A 19,178-nucleotide genomic window follows, 5' to 3' on the forward strand; every position below is an offset into this window, starting at 1 on the left:
GGGCTTTGCATCTTCCAGAATTTCCTTCCAGGCTCTCTAAAACGGCCATGATGCCGTTCCACACCTGAGACGAGGGTTGGTTGGCTGAGCTCCAGGCACCAGAAAGTTGTTTCTCTTTGCAGGGGCTGTTCTTGCTGTGTACACACCTTCTTGCTGCGTTGAGCTCTTCTTTCTTGCCATACCCCTTTAGGCTTTGTTGTCTAGCTAGTGTGTTTTGTATATGGCAATCATATATAGTGCCTTAAAACTTATTTTTTTAAATCCCTGCTTATGAAGGTACGTCACAAGTTTCTACCTCTCTGTGTGCTTCTGTAAGAAGGTGTTTGGCCCAGGCTTCCTTGGAATGTGATTTTATTACTGTCATACTCATGAGAGCTCTGGGATACTTACACCAAATTTTCTTCAGGGGTTTGGCATCGGTCATGGCTGGTTTTAAGACCAATTATAAAACTAAAAATCACATTAAATCCTGTCCATGTAGACTAGAGTTTAGATAACACTCTTGCAGAGCACGGCAAACCATCCATTAGTGCTTCATGTCCTAGAGAGTAGGATTTTGAAATAACTTTTTGTTGTCCTTAGAAATCCTTTGGGGGTTTATTTTGTTGATTTTTTTTGTGTGTAAAATGCTTGTGAAAACCTTCACTTAGCTACAGATTAGTCAGAGTATGGACAACATAAACACAAACTTTTTTTACAGCCATCATCTGTAGTGATGGAGGAAGCAACTGTGATAGGACGTCATTGTATTCATCCTCTGCTGGAGGCTACGGAAACTCTCAGAGATTTTAGAGGAGTTATGTTCAATAACAACTGCTCTAAAATCACTGTTTGTAGAAGTTGCAGCATGGAATGGAGAGATCCTTCCACTGTTGTGGTTTCACACAATGGGATTGTTAATTTCTTTACTCAACAGAATCATTGGCTGATTGGGAAAATTTGGGGAAGATGTCAGAAAGCTGTCAAAAATGCCTGGGGCCATTGCCATCAGCAGGTGTTTCTCATCTTCCCTGAAGCCACTTGTACAATGTGATTCCCCTGCCAGCTCTGCAGCAGCATTACTCTCGTGATTTAATTGTGTCTGTGTGGAAACGTGGGTGCTTTCCTTAAAATGTATTGTTATAGCAGAATCTCTGCTGTTCACAGAGACTTTCCAGCCCTAGCGGCTGTGAAGAGAGCGGTGTGACAGTACGTTCTGCTGAAAAGGTCAGATATTAGGAAGACAAATATGAAGAAATTAAGGTGTATTGCCTCTCCTTTGTTAGTATGAAGGTATTTGGGGTGCATGAGCCTGTTCCTACAGCAGAGGTAGCGGTGGCTGCCAAGCCGGACAGTGCTGGCCGTTCCCTCCCTGCCCTTGCCAGCTCCTCCCTGGCTCCTTCCTGCGAGGCAGCCAGGACTCAGCTGGTCCCAAGGCCAGTGTCCCACAGCAGCAGCAGCCACCTCTTCTTAACAATATGTTTTAGGAGAAGAAATACTCTCCACGGTGGAGTCAGTATTTAGCACGGTGGGCTATCTGTGGGGTCCAGCAAGAACAGGAGAGATTAGAGGGCACCGGATGTAAAGAAACGGAATGAAACTTACGTGCACACGCTTGGGAAGAGAGGGTCCAGCTGGTGCCATGCTCTTGTGATGTTGGGGGTGGGATTGAAAGTCAGGACCCTGCTGGGATGCGTTTCTGCCGAGACAGCTGCAACCTTTTAGCAAATTTGGTTGGGAGGGTAAAAAGGGCACAATGCTCTGCATCTCATTCAAATGCCTTCTCTGAGTGAGAATTCCACGCCTTGCAGAAAAATGGACCTTTCTTTTCCACTAGAATCCTTCTGGGTGGAGATGACTGTTGTCCTCATAGGAGGAGGAGGCGTGGGGAGCACTGCAGTTTTTGAAAGGTATTGATCATTCTCTTGCCAAGACAAAGAGGGAGAGAGAAGGACTGAGAAACAAGATGGGCGTGAAGCTGTTCATAGCCAAATCACTGCTACAGTAGAAGGGCTCTAGAAAGGTGGGGAAAGGTACGGTTTTGGGGGTTTAAGGGTGTATGAAATAGAGGAACAGACAGAGGCAGAGCTAGCAGTACAGAAATGCTTGCTGTGTTTCGATGTGTGGTGCACCAATTTTGCCTAGGGTGGGAGAAAAGCCTGACCTACAGTTCTTCAGCTGGGCGGTTTGTAAGCACAAGTACAGGTAACAAATGAGAAATTTCATGTTTTATTCCCTGTAATTTACTACTCTCTTAATATCCTCTCTCCTTGAGTTCCCATCAGCTGCTTCCTCAACCCCAAACCCGTCTTCCCTTGAGTTTTGTGTGGAGTTTCTTATGGTATGAGTTTTTAAAGCCTTGTTGAAAACAAAGAGCTCCTCAGTTGAGTTGTCTGCATGTGAGTGAAACGTGGAGTCTAAGCTTGATTTGGAGAAGACGCCAGAAATAGTGAAAGTGATGAGAGTTCCAGGTGCAGATACCAAACTTTCTTTCCGAACTTGCTGAAATGGGTTAGCAGTGCTGCGAGTCCTGAATGGGCAGGAGAGGATGGGAGCAGCCCCGAAGCAGGAACAGACCGGGAATGGAGCCAGGGAATCTATACCTGTCTTACCATTTGAAATGAGCTGTAATTAATCATCGTGGGCGGAGGAAGCTGTGACAGTAGAAAATAGATATAATAAATCCTGTCATGAGGAGGCCGGTGCTGCACTGCTTAATGCCTCCTTATTGTTTTGAGGTTCCTGTCTGAAAGCTGTTTGCTTTTTCTTTAATGTCTTTATGGGTTTGGGGTTTTATTCCTATTTTTGTGTCAGAAGCAAATATTAAGAAAGAAATTTTAGATGTCTGGGATCTAGTCATCTGGTTGGAATACACAGGATAACCTTGCGGTGAGAAAATGTAAAGATTTTAATAATTTGTGTTACAGAATACTTGTTTTCATAAATTCATCTGCATTTTCCACACACTAGGTGAAGTAGCTTTCAGCATTTTGAATGTCAGCATGGTAGAGCACATTTACCAATTTCTGCACAAAATCAACTTAGTTACAGGATTCCTGCTTGTATGAAGGAGAGATTGAATCCAGTGGGGCTAGGCAATGTGCCTCTTTGGTGGCATCGCGAGCCTTCTGTGTGTAAAGTTCAGGTAGAACATCAGCTATATATTTTGCAAACTTGTTTTGTTTTTGCTAAGGGAAGGAAATATAATTTTAATGCTGCCTGATCATATCTGAGTTCGTAGAACATTAATCCTTGAGATCTGAAGTAGAAAATAAGAGTTACAACTTTTTAAATTAAATAGAATAGAAAATTCACTTAGTGAAGATGCCTGTTTTTCAAACGTAATAAAAAAATAATCTGTTACTTCAAAACATTCAGGACCGTACTCCTACTAGAGTAAAGTTCAGATATTTCCAAGAAGTTCTGGAGTTGCCAGTGGCCAGTGAATTAGCCATTTTTTTTAGGTAACAGTAATTATTGTGTCAGAACAGTTATTAGTTACAAGTTTTGACTGTGGATTGCACTTTCCTTTAAGGTTTACTTATTTCTACTTGGATTTTGTACTTTTTTCACCTTTATTGTGCATGAATGAGATGTGAAATCTGGAGTCTGTGTTCTGATTGAGTCAGGTCAAAACCGCACGTGTTCGTTTTCCTTCCCTGAAAAGTAGTTTATAAAAACAAGATATGCCCTCAGCATGATGCAGTAAACTTAGTAGGACATACTTTATACCCATCCTATGAAAGCTAGTGTACTGTGCTGGTGGGAATTTAAGATACATAGAATCACATAATTGTTTTGAAGAGACCTTTAAGATCATCAAGTCCAGCCATTAACCTGGTACTGCCAAGTTACCACTAAACCATGTCGCTCAGCACCACGTCTTTTAAGTACCTCCAGCGATGGGGTTTCAACCACTTCCCTGGGCAGCCTGTTCCAATGCGTGACAACCCTTTCAGTGAAGAAGTTTTTCCTAATATCCAGTGTAAACCTCCCTTTGTGTAACTTGAGGCCGTTTCCTCTTGTCCTATTCCCTGTTACTTGGGAGAGGAGACCGACCACCACCACGCCAACACCTCCTTTCAGGTAGCTGTAGAGAGCGATAAGGTCTCCATGAGTACAGAAGTAGAAGTGAGAAGGGCCCTGGTTTTGTGGGCTGGTCACTCATGTAGAAGTGTGGAGGCCTGAATGCACGCTTTAGCTCCCAGGTGATATCTTTTGCTCCACTTGAAACAGTCCTTGAAGAAATCATAGAATCATTTACATTGGAAAAGACCTTTAAGATCACTGAGTCCAACTGTAAACCAAACACTGCCAAGTCCACCGCTAAACCTTGTCCCTAAAACCCAGGAACATGTGGAACTAAGCAATTTTGGGTACGCGCTGTGGTGGGCAGTGCTGTGGATCTGGAGAAATGTGGAGACGCATCTGGGAGCAGAAGCCAAGACTTGCCCCTGGTGGCCAAGAAATGGGAGTGTGCTTCACTCTGGCTGGGTGGAGTCCCGAATTTCTTTGTGCTCTGCAGCATGGCTTCAGTAGCAGGAGTGGGGAGGCCTCACTCCCTGATGAACCTTTATCCAGGTGCCCCTAAAAGGCTGCTTCGAATTACCTCGGGCTGAGCGTAGGGAAGTGAACCTGGGTCTTCTCCTTCCTGGGTGTATGTTCTAACCAGCAGGCTATTAAGTAAAAGGCGTAGGTGAGAAGGTTGCTGGCTTCCTCTGGCTCTATTTTAAAAGGAAGTGTCTGCCATCAGTGCATTTTGTAGGGCGCCTAGTCTTGGGTGCTCTGAAAATACCTTTCTGACTGAGCCCCTTGGGGGACTCAAGCAGATTCTGGAGCCTGCTCGGGCTGCAGCGCTGAGCTGTTTGGCCCTGCTGAGGCAGTTCTGGGCACGCACAGGGGTGAGACACCACCTATCTGGAACATCTGAAAATCAAAAAAATTGAGGTGCCCCTGCATATGAACTTTCAGGATCACAATTTTTGTTACTATTGGATTTAGCTTGATTATATGGCATGATATTTTAATTCTGAAGAAAACTTGGCCTAATAAAGTCAATCCCCATCTCTGTGAGAAGCAGAGATTTATTTTTTTTTTTTTCTTGATAACATGCTGGAAAGGTCTTTAACAAATTTTCATGGGCAACTTCCACGGTTGGATTAGTGCCCTCATTCAATCAGAGTGTGCAAAATACAAACCCTTGGCAGAGCTAAACTACAAAGTGGAGGAGATTTTGAAAATGCTAGAGTGAAAGCACCAAGGGAAAAATATCTGAAATCCTCTTATATGATTATTAAAACAAAAACACACACACGAAACCAGCAAAGTCTTAGGCTGGGGTGACAGAGGGAACTGGCAAGAGAACAGCCTGTTCTAGTTGGGTGCTTTGTTTGATATTAGTTGGAAGCTGTAACAAAGCAAGTATTTCAGGTCTCCTTGTAGGTCTCTGGGCGTGAGCTGGCCGTGAGTTCATTGGCCACGTTCTCCTTCCACAGCATGGCTGATCCCAGCTACCTGGCAGCTCCCTGCACTCCTCTAGTCCCACGTTTTCTCTTTTCTCCGTTCAGGTTCTTAAGAAACTTCACACTTGTCTCTTCTTCCCAACCCTCATCCACTGAACTTCTCATCCTTTCCACCCAAATACAATTTTTCATGTACAATTGCACCCATGTCTGCCCTGCGGATTCCCCTGAATTAACGTACCCTTTGGTGCACCTTGTTTGCTTGCACTGGCCTTCGGTGCATGCGGTTAGCGCTACCAAGAGACAATGGTACGTGCATCTTCACTACAGTCTAGTCTACGCTAGCGTTAATGCAAACTTTTAGAAATAGATGAAAAAGTCTTCAGGAGAGCAGCCTTACCTTCTGGCTTCTTTCTTCAGCAGCTGTTCAGTGGCACCTGCATCCCTCTTCAGCAAAAATGATAACATTAATAACAGTAGGTTCCCCAGTAGGAGACTATGTTGCTGAAGTGATATGAAGCTGTCTGAGAATCCATGGTTGGACAGCATGGTTTATATTTCAGGCTGTTCCAATTAATGTTAATTTCCTTTCCACTGCCATGTATGGAACCTTACAGGTGAGGAATTACTTTAATTATGGGTAAATTGCATCTAGTTCATGGGGCTGAGGCCGGTGGTTATACTCAGAAGACATAATGAAATAAACATGCATAAAATTGCATGAGAAAATGAAAACTTCTGAGAGGAGCTAAAGGGAAAGTAAGAGAATGAAGCTGAATGGCAGACTGAGTACCATTAGATTTGCCAGGCCAGGCTCATAGGCATTCCCTTTCCCAAAAGGAAACACGTAAGATGAGAGAATTTGACCTACAGGCTTTAATACAAAAACTTATTAGGCAAATCACAAAGATTTGATAAGAAAAATGTAAAAGATGCTGTAAGATGAATGACTGTGCTCTGCCAGGTGCCTGCTGGTGGCAACTCCTGAATGCCTTCACTCCTCAGGATGTTTCCATTTGCAGAAAGAAGCCGTGGTGGCTGCACTAGCAGCTGGAGAAGGTGTCAGTGAGTCAGGCTTGGCCTCTAGTATCGCCTGCCAACATGCGGGGGAAAAAAAGACATAAAACCCCTGAACCCATCGTGTTTCTGGAAGTACGTAACATTGAGGTGAGCAGAAGCTCTCTCCCTGGTGTGGCTGCTGGTGGGATTTCCTCCCAGTGGAGCAGCCTTGGCTGGAAGGTCTCCTCCCTCAGGCCGCGGCCCGGCTCTGCTGCCGTAACGCAAGAGGTTGGCACCTGAGCAACCTGATAGAAGAGCTGTGGGACTGTAGATGACCTCTTCGAGTGTGTGCTGCTTTCAAGGGATACACTTTGAGTTAAAAATAGTTGAAGGGTGAATATAAGCAAGCAGGGAGACAATCTAGGGGCATAAAAAAGATACAGTAAGGGATGGCTGGGTGGACCTAAAGGAACTTCAAGCTGAATATGAGGAGAACCTTCCTTACCACGGTTTCCAACAAACTATCCAACAGCATCCCAGTGTTTTCAGAGACTTAAAACTAGAATGTAATATATGATAAAAAGTACAACTCAAAGCAGCTTTTGGCAAGTGTAGAGTTCAGTGAACTAGATGACTTTTACCGCTTATAATTTCTTTTGACTGAGATGTTGGAGGAGAACATCCACAGAGCTCTGAGGAGCTTTGTTCTTTGTCCTTTACAGAAGTTAAATACAACAAGATAAAAAAGAAATTAGATTATTTGTTTTAAATAAAATTACACTTGTTTCTGTCTCTCTCTAAATGAGCTGTAGAAGAGTTGCAGTTGTTTTATAGCACTCAATTATTTTCTAAATCTCTGTTAAAACGAAGGCCTTCTTTCATGCTTTAGGTTTTGTTTTACTGAGCAGGCAGTTTATAATCATAAGCAGTTTTTCATTTAATAACAAACTTTGAAACTTAATGTATAGGAATTGTTAACATTTGTATTTGTTGAATTAATATTTCCTTTTATCTGGATAAAATTTCCATTATTTTAGCAGCATATATAATCCTTTTTTGATGTTTTGAGATGCCTAACTTTAGAAGTCCACGGTGGAAATGTTTACACCTGAGCTACTCATCTGCTGTTCTTGTTCAGTCAGTAGCAAAAAGTAGGTCCTTTGTGAGAGGAATTTTGAGTGATGAGGTTACATGTAGATAACTGTATTTATGTAGGTGAATCCTGCAGTAGGAGCTTGGCTGTAAGGAGTGCGATGAGGGGCAACCAAAGCTGGGCCCAAAACTTGTCAGGAAAAGACCTTGCAATTTCTCTGTCCTGAATTCGGGAATTTTTAGGGTTTGAACAAGACCCAGGAGCCACTGTGGGAAGTCGGTCACTCGGGATGCTGTACGAAGAGGGCACTTATTGGTGTTGACTTTGGTCGTGGAGGTCGGGTGTGTAGGAAGAGCGCGCTGAGCTGACAGATGGAGCCTCTTCCTCACGGGGCTGAAGTCCGTAATCCTTCGCGCAGCTCAGGCTGTTGGTGCCTCAGTTGCTGCCAGATAAAGCTCTGTTCTCTGAGCTAATGGAATAATGCAATTAGGAGGAGGCAGTACTGATAAACTCTTATCCTTTAAAGAGCTGGTTGTTAACAAAGTGACACCCGCTGTGCCAGGCGCAGCGTGGCCACGCTTGGACAATCTGCCCAACCAAGCTTTGCTGTGCTGGGGGGGCCACCATGTCGTACCTGCCCACGGCCCAGGAGTGGGAAGGAGTTTTGCAGACAGAAATTAGGGAAGAGGTGGGAGCGGAGGAGAACACGATAAATGTCACAGCCATGCATGGTGTGGAAACGACAAGTAGGGATTACTTTCACTGCGTCTTTTCGTACAAAAACTATGGTCATCAAATGAAGCGAGGAGGAGACAGGCTAAAAACAATAAATAATAAAATGAAGTGGATTTTCATAGAACAGGTAATTGAGTCTTTAGGTTTTGCCTAAAGTATGTTATGACTGCTAAAAGTGTGTGTGGCTCAGGAGGAGGCTGGACACGTTCATGAAAAATCTGTTAAGGGCTACTAATACCCAAGAGGCCACATCCAGCCCAAGAAGTCCCTGAAAGTGGCTGCAGACAGGGAGAATATGGGCAGAAGTACATGTTCTGGCACTGTTCTTATACTCTGCTCTGGGCTGATGCTGCAGGAGACATTGAAGGGTTAGAGGCACCTTAATGCTGACTTTTGCAACCGCTTTTAAGTGTTCTTTCACCTCCAGAAAACCATTTAATCTTCCTTAAGTTGATAGCTTTTTTCCCAGAACAACCTTGCATGTTCCTCATAGCAGAGAACCATGTTTTCTTTTCCTGTCATGTTATAATAATGATTTGTTTTGTTGGCTTTACTCATATTTATTTTTAAAATGAGATATTCATCTCAGGGGAACAAAACTCATGAAAAAAAAAACTTTAGTCATGCCAAAGCACTTCTGGGAGATCTGTTTTTCTACTTTAGAAGATGCAAAAGTAAATTTAACTTGCTGAGGTCAGGCTTTCATCCTGCTTTCCAAAATAAGCTACAAAGCTGTTTCTGTTTCTTTTTAAATTATTTAAAATGATCTCGGAAGACTTTTGGTGTTTATAATTATGAGTTTGTCCTTAAAGCTGATGAGCAACAACTCCGAGAGTGCACTGGCACGCACTGGCATGCCTTGAATTAATGGCCCAAAACATGCAAGGCCTTCATTGTGAAAAGTGCAAAGAATGACAACGGGTATAATAAATTCAAGAAATATTTTGGGTTTAGTTGTTAATTTAAGACAATAGGAAAATACTTGAAAGTCTACATTTAATGTTCCTCAATTTTCTGAGGGTATTTTTCTTTTAACCCTAGGGTGATATGTGTGATGCCACTAATCACGAAAAAGCGCAGATAGCTAAAGATTGCAAGCAAACAACGGTTCTTTGCTTTTATGATCAGCAGCTCTAGATACAGGGGGTGACGCGAATCTGTCATGGGTATAGCATCTAACTAGGAAAGCTGTAACCTAGAGGCACTTCTTTCTTTTCTGTTCCCCATCCAAAGGGAAGTTCACTTGTATGCTGCGTTTTATCTGCTCTGGTGAGAGGAGCTCTGCTTCTCTCTGCCTTTTATGTCAACCTGGATTCACGAGGCAGGTGGGAGCGAACCTGATCCCCAGCTGACCAGATGCGTGTCTGCCAAAAGCAACACGGGCATCGACAGCCTCCAGCTTTCTGTCCCGCCTACTGGGGCTGCTCTTGTTATCTCCAATGAGGAAAGCAGCATGATGGAGCCTAGAGATGGCTGCAGGTTCACAGCAAGCGAGGGCTGCTGGCACGGCTAAAGCACGCTGCCCGGGCTGAGGGAAGACTCCATCCAGTCAGTATCGTTAATCCCCTTCACTATGGAAAGAGCTGAGTTGGAAGATCTGGTTTTAATATTTCTGAATATGCTGTGTAATTGTCATTATGCAACTACATTTGCATAATCCCAGGCAACCGCCTCAAAAACAAACTGTTTCTGAATGTTCAGATTTAAACCCGCCTTACAGAGATGTTGGGTGCTCACGGAAAGCACTGTGGTCCCTGGGGTGTATATTTTGGACAAGCAAATGCTCTACAAAGTGCAAAATTCACTGACGAGTGAGACAGAATCTCTGCTCGGGAATCTAAAAATTGTCATACTTTGAACAGTTTTGGCCTTCATCTTCCTCTGCTTCACCTGCTTACTGTGAAATGGGATAATGATATCGGCTCAAGTCAGGGTTATTGAGAAGAAAAGCACTCAGATGCTACAGTAAAATTTTCATTAAAATTTTCATAAATAAATGGCTAATATTGCCCCCGGTGCAAAGGCTGGGCAGTACACTATAAGTAAGGCTTGGGACTACGCGGTGAATATCTGTTTAGTGAGTCAATAAGCACACAGTGCAGTGGGAATCCAGTGACAGGACAACCATGTCCTTGTGCAATCTCAGCTGTACCTGTATTTGTCTTTTTTTTTTTTTTGTGATGGTACAGCCACGTTTTCTTTGTTGCCTTTAGAGCACGTAGACTGGAGGGGCGTTTGAAAATGGCACTGTGGAAAAGGCACCATCTTTCCCATGGGCGTGCGTGTGCGGGGGGCTTTGCTCAGTGAAGCTGTCAGGGATTTTAAATACCTCCTTGACGCGACCGGTGGAGCTCAGAGCTTAGGCAGTATAAGTATGATCCAAACTGGAAAGAAATAAACCACAAAAAGCCAACCCAAACATACACTTGTTATGAGTTAAAAGTCATCTTCAAAGACTGCAATGAGCCTGTGTCCTCAGCAGGAGGTAATATCAGTGATAACCGATACCTTGAGAAATTACCCCTATGTAAGAGTTCAGAAGATCATACGTGCTAAGCTCTGCTATGTTACCTGCTAGCACTTTTTGATGCTTACTCCCACAGGTAACGTTGTATTACTCAGTCTGGAAGTCAGGGAAGGAGCAGCAAATTCATCTGCAAAACCAAACTGCTGTTTTGAGGAGCAAGCGTTCATTTCTGTCTTTCCTGTTGGAGAACAATTTCTGCCTGGTCAGAAGTAGATGCCGAAATGAGCAGTGAATGTGTAGGGTGAGATGATTAACCTGCAGAGTAAAATGCCTTCAGCATGGCAGTAGAAAGCCACGGTGAGAATCGAGGCCCCTGCCGAGCCGCGCTGGCCTGTGTCGCAGGTCTGAGAGGACCCCGCTGTGGGGAGCCCAGAGCTGCTTCCAGCACTGCTGCTGCTCCGCTGCCATCCCAGCAGGGATATCGAGCCCCCAGGTGAGGAGGGGTGAGAAGTTTATGCAGGTTGTAGCTCCAAATCTGTGTGTGTAAAGCTCCCATTTGCATTATTTGCTCTTGCACGGTACTTAGTTTGTGCGTACTGAGCCAATTACCTACAGATTCCTGAAATTAGCTTTGGAGAAGATCTGGCTTGTCTTTTTCTCTCAAAAATAGACACAAGGCATAGTTTTTAAGTCAGCTGAATGTATTACTGAAAGGATTGCTTTTGAATTAATCCAAATTTTTGAAGAAGAGTGAAAAAAATTACCCGTTTCTCCAAACTGATCCTCCAGCAACAGCAGTCTGACTCAATATACTGGAAAGTTTCTATTAATCTTCATAACTTTGGGGCTGCTATTTCTCCTGATTTTAAGATAGCAATCACTGGGACCTGTCACAGATGCCATGTCTACTATAGACCCCACTTCATATGCTCTTCCCCTCTTTGAAGTACACGGGGAGGAGCGTGGACTTGACACCCAGAGATTTAAGGGGTGCCGGGATCACCTGGCGAGACCTGCCTCTATCCTGCAGAGCTCGCTCCTTCTCACAGACCTTGTCGTTCTTTGCACGATTATATCAGACAAGTTGACATAACAGAAAAGGATTTAAGTCCAAGAAATAAGATTGCTCGGTCCACTGAACCCTCATTTTAGTTCTTCCTCACCACCCACCTGCTAATTTTGTGCCTTACTTTCTCATTTTGCTGCGCAGGCCAACAGGCTCAGAGGTTCAATCTCGGTTCAAATAACAACTTAAAAAAAAAAAAAAAAAAGACATGAGCTGAGCATTCCTAAAAAACTCACAAACCTGCTTAAGCAGGCCCCTAAAATTGCAGTAGAATTATCACTGAGATACCGGGTATTCCTCTAGGCTGAAGTGATGCAATCTGGTCCAGCCACATGGGGCTTTTCCGATCCATATCTCCCAATTGAGTGCGTTTCTATCCGAAGTGCATCCCGCTCACAAAGCACACGTTCCTCACCAACACAAGTTCGGCACCGGGCAGCAACTGGGACCGACCCTTCAGAGCCCGTCCTGCTTAGCGGAGTCGGATATTTCGTTCTTTGGGAAAGGTGGTGAGCGTTGTCTGTCTCTGTACAAGGGAAAACACGCTGAATTCAAAGGCAAACCAAGATGTTCTCTGTGTTTGAAAAAAAACAACACAAAAACAACCCCGGAAAGCACTACAGTAAACAAACTAGAAAAACTTAGAGCAGATAAGGCGTAGTAGGGCAGCCCTCCTGTGGGAGATGGGACCTCTTTGATATAGTCAGACAAACAAACAAACCATAAAACCTGTCTGCAGTAAGGGAGTGCGGGTTTGCTGATTACTCAAAAATATTTAGTATGTGAATTCTCTCTGCTTACGTCGTTCTGCTTATGCATTGCTGTGAAGCCTCAGAAGTCACAAAATGATCTTATATGAAATACAAACGGAAAGCAGAGGGTGCTGTAATTCACCCGCTCCCGCGGCGGCGGTGCTGCCTGAGGTAATCCGGAACCCCTCCGCAGGGACCCTGAGCCCTGCAGTTCGGCTGGTCTGATGGTCTCCATACCCTGCAAGGAATTAATGAAAATATTCAAATTTAAAGATTTGTGATTAATGTGGAGGTCAGCACGGTTGTCAGCCAGATGATTTATTTTCACGTAACTTGTATCGTATTGTCTCTAGATTGTCATTTATTTTTTTTCTAGTCTGCTGCACGGCTGTAGGTGGGTAACCAAAGCCGTGTTGTACCGATTGCTGTAGGCAGGGTATAGCTGAAGGGAAACTGTCATTTTTGGAACCTGGACTGCGGCAGGGGACAGTCCGCAGCGCAAAGCTATGCTTGGTTGCTGGCGGCTTCTGTTTAAATCCCAGGGCCGGGCAGTATTGCATACTTGGTGTTACCTGGCAGTAACAGACAAAATGCCAGGAAGGTGATGTTGCAGGATGCGACTAGTTTATGGGGGCTTCGGGTTTTTCCCAATGTGTTCTGAGTGATCAGCTGTGAAATAGTTAATAATTTTGATATGCACTGGTGTTTTTAGGTTTCACGGTAAGTAGTAAGCAAATATCCAGGCGCATGCCTCCTTTGCTCCAGATTATCTATGGTGTAAGAATACCTTTGATCGATATATACAAGGTTCGTATTTAAAAAAAAAAACAAAAAACCACAGCATCCACTGCTGTGTTTTTATGCTGCAACCCATGGGCATGTTGTTGGAATGTCATCCATCATGGTTTCATGACCCGGTCCTCCTCTAGTTTCCAACTGAGCTGCTGAAGTTACAGTCTCTGTAAAAGCAGCCAGAAGGACCAGTTCCTGACTGCCTCATGGTCACCTTTCTTTTCCCTGGTTTTCACTAATCATCTTTTTATCAGTTACCCCGAGTTCTCCCTTGGGCTTCTTTTCCTGCTCTCTTACTACTAGTAAAATTTGAGAGTCAAAAGTGAGCTGCTGGTTTTGGTATCGCTGCTGTCAAATTTGTTACTGGAGGCTCCAGGCTAGGAGTGATCTTTAAGTCTTCTGTCCCTCTAGAAGGCATACAGCAATCATACGTTAATTAACTTTATTAAAATCTACATATTTCCTCCTCTTTGTGCACAAGCTGCCAAAATCCCTATCTGAGCATCCTGTCTTAATTCCTGTGCTGTTCCTCCCCTCAAGATTGAGTTACATATGACGGCTGAGCTGGTCTGTCACCTGTTCAGCACCAAAATGGGAAAGTTTTTCTCCGGCCTGCTCCCACCCTATTTCCTCCTTGCCCCATTCTGCCGCCTGCCAGCCCCTGGCAGAAAGCTCTCCACTTTTTGTTGCTGGATTAGTGACTGTTGCTTTTTTAGTGAGTTGGGTATTCTGATGGTGGGGTCGAAGAAGCACCAGAATCACAGAATGGTAGGGGTTGGAAGGGACCTCTGGAGATCATCTAGTCCAACCCCCCTGCCAGAGCAGGGTCACCCAGAGCAGGTTGCACAGGAACGCGTCCAGGCGGGTTTTGAATGTCTCCAGAGTTGGAGACTCCACCACCTCTCTGGGCAGCCTGTTCCAGTGCTCTGCCGCCCTCAAAGTAAAGAAGTTCCTCCTCATGTTTAGGTGGAACTTCCTATGTTCAAGTTTGTGCCCATTACCTCTTGTCCTGTCCCCGGGCACCACTGAAAAGAGCCTGGCCCCATCCTCCTGACACCCACCCTTTAAGTATTTATAAGCGTTGATAAGGTCCCCCCTCAGCCGTCGTTTTTCCAGACTGAAGAGATCCAAATCCCTCAGCCTTTCTTCATAAGAGAGGTGTTCCAGTCCCCCTAATTCAGCAGCAAGGAATAGGGATGTGAGAAACTGGGTGAATGTTTTCAGCACTGAGGATTATGAGCCCAGCGAGGACTCTGCCATTGAATTTACCTTCAAGCCTCTGTTGACTTACTGGAGCCCTTACACTGTCCTCACGGTGCACAGTTTCTACAGCGTGTCTCCTTGCCTGTCGCTTTGGGCATGTTCCTTCCTGATGTCTGTCTCTCATCTCAGCATCCAAAGTTTAAGCTTCTTCCCTTCACCCTGAACGCCCTTCAGAGTTCTGCTCCTCTCTGTTATCTTCTCCTGCTTTAACCCATAACCTTCACTTCACCAGCATACTTTCATTTTCCACCCACTTGCCTTTTTTTTTGTTCAGATGTAGCGATGTGTGTACATATATACACACATTTGTTTCGTATTTGCCTCTATATGTAAAGATCCCTCCCCCAGTTCATCAGCAAGATGAGAACCCTCTCCCCAAAATATGCATCTTTGTAAGGAAACAATGAGTAACAACAATGGAGGATAGATGAAAGAAACTGCTATTTATGATTTATATGAGGAAAGAGGGTAATGTTTATTTGGTTTAAATACTCAGTCACTCTCCTCAAATCTCTTTTATCTTAAGGAATCGGGTTTGTGCAACAGGGATGGTGCATCGCATGTATTTTTAGGGCCCGTTGCACCGCAGGGAACTGATTCTGATGATCATACCCTCACGGAGATATTTCATAACAACAAGTGTAAGTGAAGCAGGTCAAATAAAATCACATCTGTAGTCAGTGCTTGGAAGCAGAAAATCATCAAAACAAAGTGTTTTTTGAAGCTCTGCCTTTCTGAAACATCATTCTGCGTTTCCTTGGGGTTTGTGTCTAACGTTGGCAGCAGCAGCCTGTGCTGGCAGCAGCGGGGGCGTTCCTGTCAGACACGTTTTCAAAATAGATCTGCTACAGGAATTCCAGCTGTCACCCTGCTCATGGTGTGGCCTTTGCTGGTGGGGCTCTGGAGAGTATCTTTAGCTTTCCATTTCAAGAGAGGTGGTGGTTGTCAAAGAAACCCCTAACCGATGTCTTTTTCCATTGCTTGTTATATAAAATACACTTTTTCAGTGTGCATCGCAGGCTGAAGCACAGGTGGTTGTCAGGAAACTTAAGGTGACCACAAAGAGTTTGAAAAGGAGCACTGCAGGTACAGAAGAGAAGATGAGCCGCATTCAGATAAAATCAGATTCGATCTGGCCTTCGTGACGTGGCACGGCAGCAGAAATACGGGCAGAAGATGAGACATGAAACCTTCTGTTAGCAGAGCTCGTCTCCAAGACTGCCTCTGCTTCTGGGGAGGGACTGGGCCATCTCAACCGGCTAAGCTCCATGGCTATCTTTTGCATGTGTCAGTGTAATATGGTATACACTACCTAACTGTTGAGGTCTTTTTGTATGACTTTCACTACATAATTGAGCGTGTGGGGGGGTAAATATTTAAAAACATACATCAGCTTGTTTCCCTGAGTGAGGTGGGAGTAGAGTACCAGCACTGCTCAGCTGGGTCCCGTTCCCTTCTCCCTGTACCCTCCCCTGATGCAGCCTGATATTTATTTTCTGGTGCCAGTGCAAAGTACTGCTTTGTTCTTTCACCTCTTTATAGCAACTGTGTTGTAGCTCTGATAGTTAAGCTTGTAAAGGAAGGTGGGTTTGTAAGGGCAGGTAATATATGTTATTAGACCACCTGATGTAAAATGTGGTCAAGCATTTCAGCAAGATGCAGGTGTCACTGGAAACCATCACTCCCAGGCTGCCGATACGTTTGTCCCAGCAGCAAAACTGAACCAGGACTGTTTCACCCTTCTTGAGCTCCTCATTCCTCACCCCATCCCTGAAAATCCCTGAATTCACCTTCAGAATGGGACTGTGCTGTAAAACTAGTGAAGTTCCGCAGGTCATTTTGAAGTAACCAAACAAAAGAAAAAGCAAGCTGTAATTATGTTAATTAATTAGCCCATTTGTGGGAGAAGTGATATTAGCAGAGAGCTTTCAGTAGGAGCAGAGGATTGAGGCAGACAGAAAGCGTTTGCAGAACAGGGAGAATTCAGCAGGAGATGAGATGTAGAGAGAATCGTAATGAGCATAAAACCAACGTCTCTATTTATTCTATACGATTCAACACTAAATAGTATAATGATAATAATATTTAATGCCAAATATTTTGTAAATCTTCCTTGAGGACTGGGATGGAGATGTGAGAGGGAATTATTGTTTTGCAATGTTAAATGATAACTGTGCTTTCTTATTTATAATTCTTGGAGTTCATTCTGGTACATAGTGGTTGGCAGGTTTCACCCACATATACTCTACAGGGACCTCTGGTACGCTGCATGACGTGCATCGCGTACTGGATGTCTAGATGTTTGAGGAACGGTTGAGGAATTAAGAACGTTTCTTGTAGACCATCTGGGGGCAGGTTGGTAGCTTTTGCATTTCAGATTCTGGCAAGATCTGGCTGTATTCAATGCTCCACTTCTTTTCTTTTTTTTTCTTTTTTGAAAATTTGGGAGACTGAAGATTTGCTTGAAAGCGGTGAGATTGACTTCTAGAGAAAGATTTGTCAAGGATGACTTTCTTCCCTAATAGGCTGTAATTCTTTTCCATGCGGCTGCCACTTTGAGGCAACACGTGACAAACAGAAGTGTCTTGTTAATGGGAGTTTTCTTATTGCATATGATGTTTGCTAGAGATTGAACCTGGTTATTTCTTACATTTCTTATGCTCTCACATGAAGGTAGCATTTACACCTAGCAGCTTTAGTGATATTTAAGCCAAAGCGCCAGTGTAAGAATACATTAAAAGTAGAAACCAAAGTTTATCAACATTTGTTTTCTTCACGATTCCTTGCCTCCTCCATGTCTACCCCCTTGGAGTCAGTAGCTATCTAAAATGTCTCTAAAATTGAGACCTTCACAGCTGTGCAAACTGTGCGGCAACCAACCGTTTAAGGTGGCCAGAAAGGAAAGCTACTTCAAGAATGGAGGCTTTTTTCAGATTTTAAAAAAAAGTCATATTTAAAATTCTTTTGACCCTGCGTCATAGCATGAGCAGCTGTCACCACATCTGACCGGGAGCCTGAAGGATTAGAAGGAAAAAACTTTGTTCACTGCAGAAAGGAAAGTTGTTAGTGGGTTTAAGCCGTTGTGTCTGATGGTGGGAGCTCTGTCTAATTCCTCCTTATCCTCCATTGAGCTTTATGTCGTCCACAGCTCTTGCCCTATCTACAAAATTTTCTGCCTTTATGGTTTTCTCACTTACATGGAGACGCTTTTGTTTTTCTAAAGTGCTGTCTCCCAGCGCTTATTTACAAAGCTCTAACCCTGTTCGCATTTATAGCTCCATTAAAAATTACAGCCCATCCCTGGCTGACCTGTCCTACCCTGCGCTGCTGCCTCTCGGCACCGGGAATGCCTCAGGGCCAGCATCCCTTCCGCAGAGCAGGACCCCCTCATCCCGACGTGGGCGATGCCAGGACCAAGAGAGACAATTTGCAATAATAATTGTAGTGTACAGAAACCCACTGTATTAAACATGTGGCACATGTATCCTTTCAAAGGGAGTTTTTAAATATCAGTAAGTAAAATGTATTAATACAGGATGCATATGGCTAGTAAAAGTGTGCCTTGCATCACACAAGAAAGACATAGCAGCTCAAGTAAATGGTTAAAGCACTGTACAGCAGTAAGAAATATGTGTATTGTTATGAAAAACTTACTAAAGCAAACTACCCACCTGGATTCAATCCTTATGCTTTTTGGAAGCATGTAGCAAGAGCAGCAATGAAGCTCTAGTTTTCATTTTCCAGAAAATAGCAAGTTAGAAGGAGGGAATATTAAATATGTGCAAGACAAGGAATTGTGCTCTTTAGAGGGAGAAAGTCTGATTCTGCATTGTTGGGTGTGATGCTGTTTTGTTGATTTGGTTCTTGTAAATTAGCTGTAATAATCTGTATTTACTTCCATGTATTTTGCTAATAACGCCGATGGGTTTATCCTGGGGATGAATTTCACTGACTGCATAGGAACAATGTTTCCTTGACATTTTCTTGTGAAGTTTTAGCAAAAGTGTTTTTAAGTTGGAACCTGCAGCTCAGACACTACAGCTTTTTCTGCTGCTGAAGTCAGATGATGAAACAGGCTTTGTAAGAGTGGACCGTATTCAAAAGTGAACCCATTTTAATTGATAAGCAAAATAAAACACAAAACCTAAAGAATTCAGAGACACACTGCAAGTATCTTAAGATTCAGAATTGTCTTTTAGTGCTGTAGTGACAAGATGTTAACCTTAATAATGTTGACAGTTAATAGTCTCATTAATAGTAGTGCAAGGTGCTAATTCTTAAAAATAATTATGGATTAAGCTTTCCAGTAGTTGACTAGCAAGTTGGGCACTGTACTTTTTTTAACCCTGTATTTAATAATATACACATATATTTTAAATCAGTGCTTTCATGTTGTACCATGTTATTGATGTTTTCTTTTCCCTAAGTTGTTGATCGCTAAAGCAGGGGACACGTAGTGCTCACCCAGTCAAACCTTACAGAGATTGGAGTTGTACTCCCTGCCAGGGCAAGGGCGTATTTTAGGCTGGGTGAAGCCTTCCCAGGCAGAAACACTAAATAATTGATCTGC

This window comes from Larus michahellis, chromosome 2 (genome assembly GCF_964199755.1).
Source record: "Larus michahellis chromosome 2, bLarMic1.1, whole genome shotgun sequence".
NCBI classification, from domain to species: domain Eukaryota; kingdom Metazoa; phylum Chordata; class Aves; order Charadriiformes; family Laridae; genus Larus; species Larus michahellis.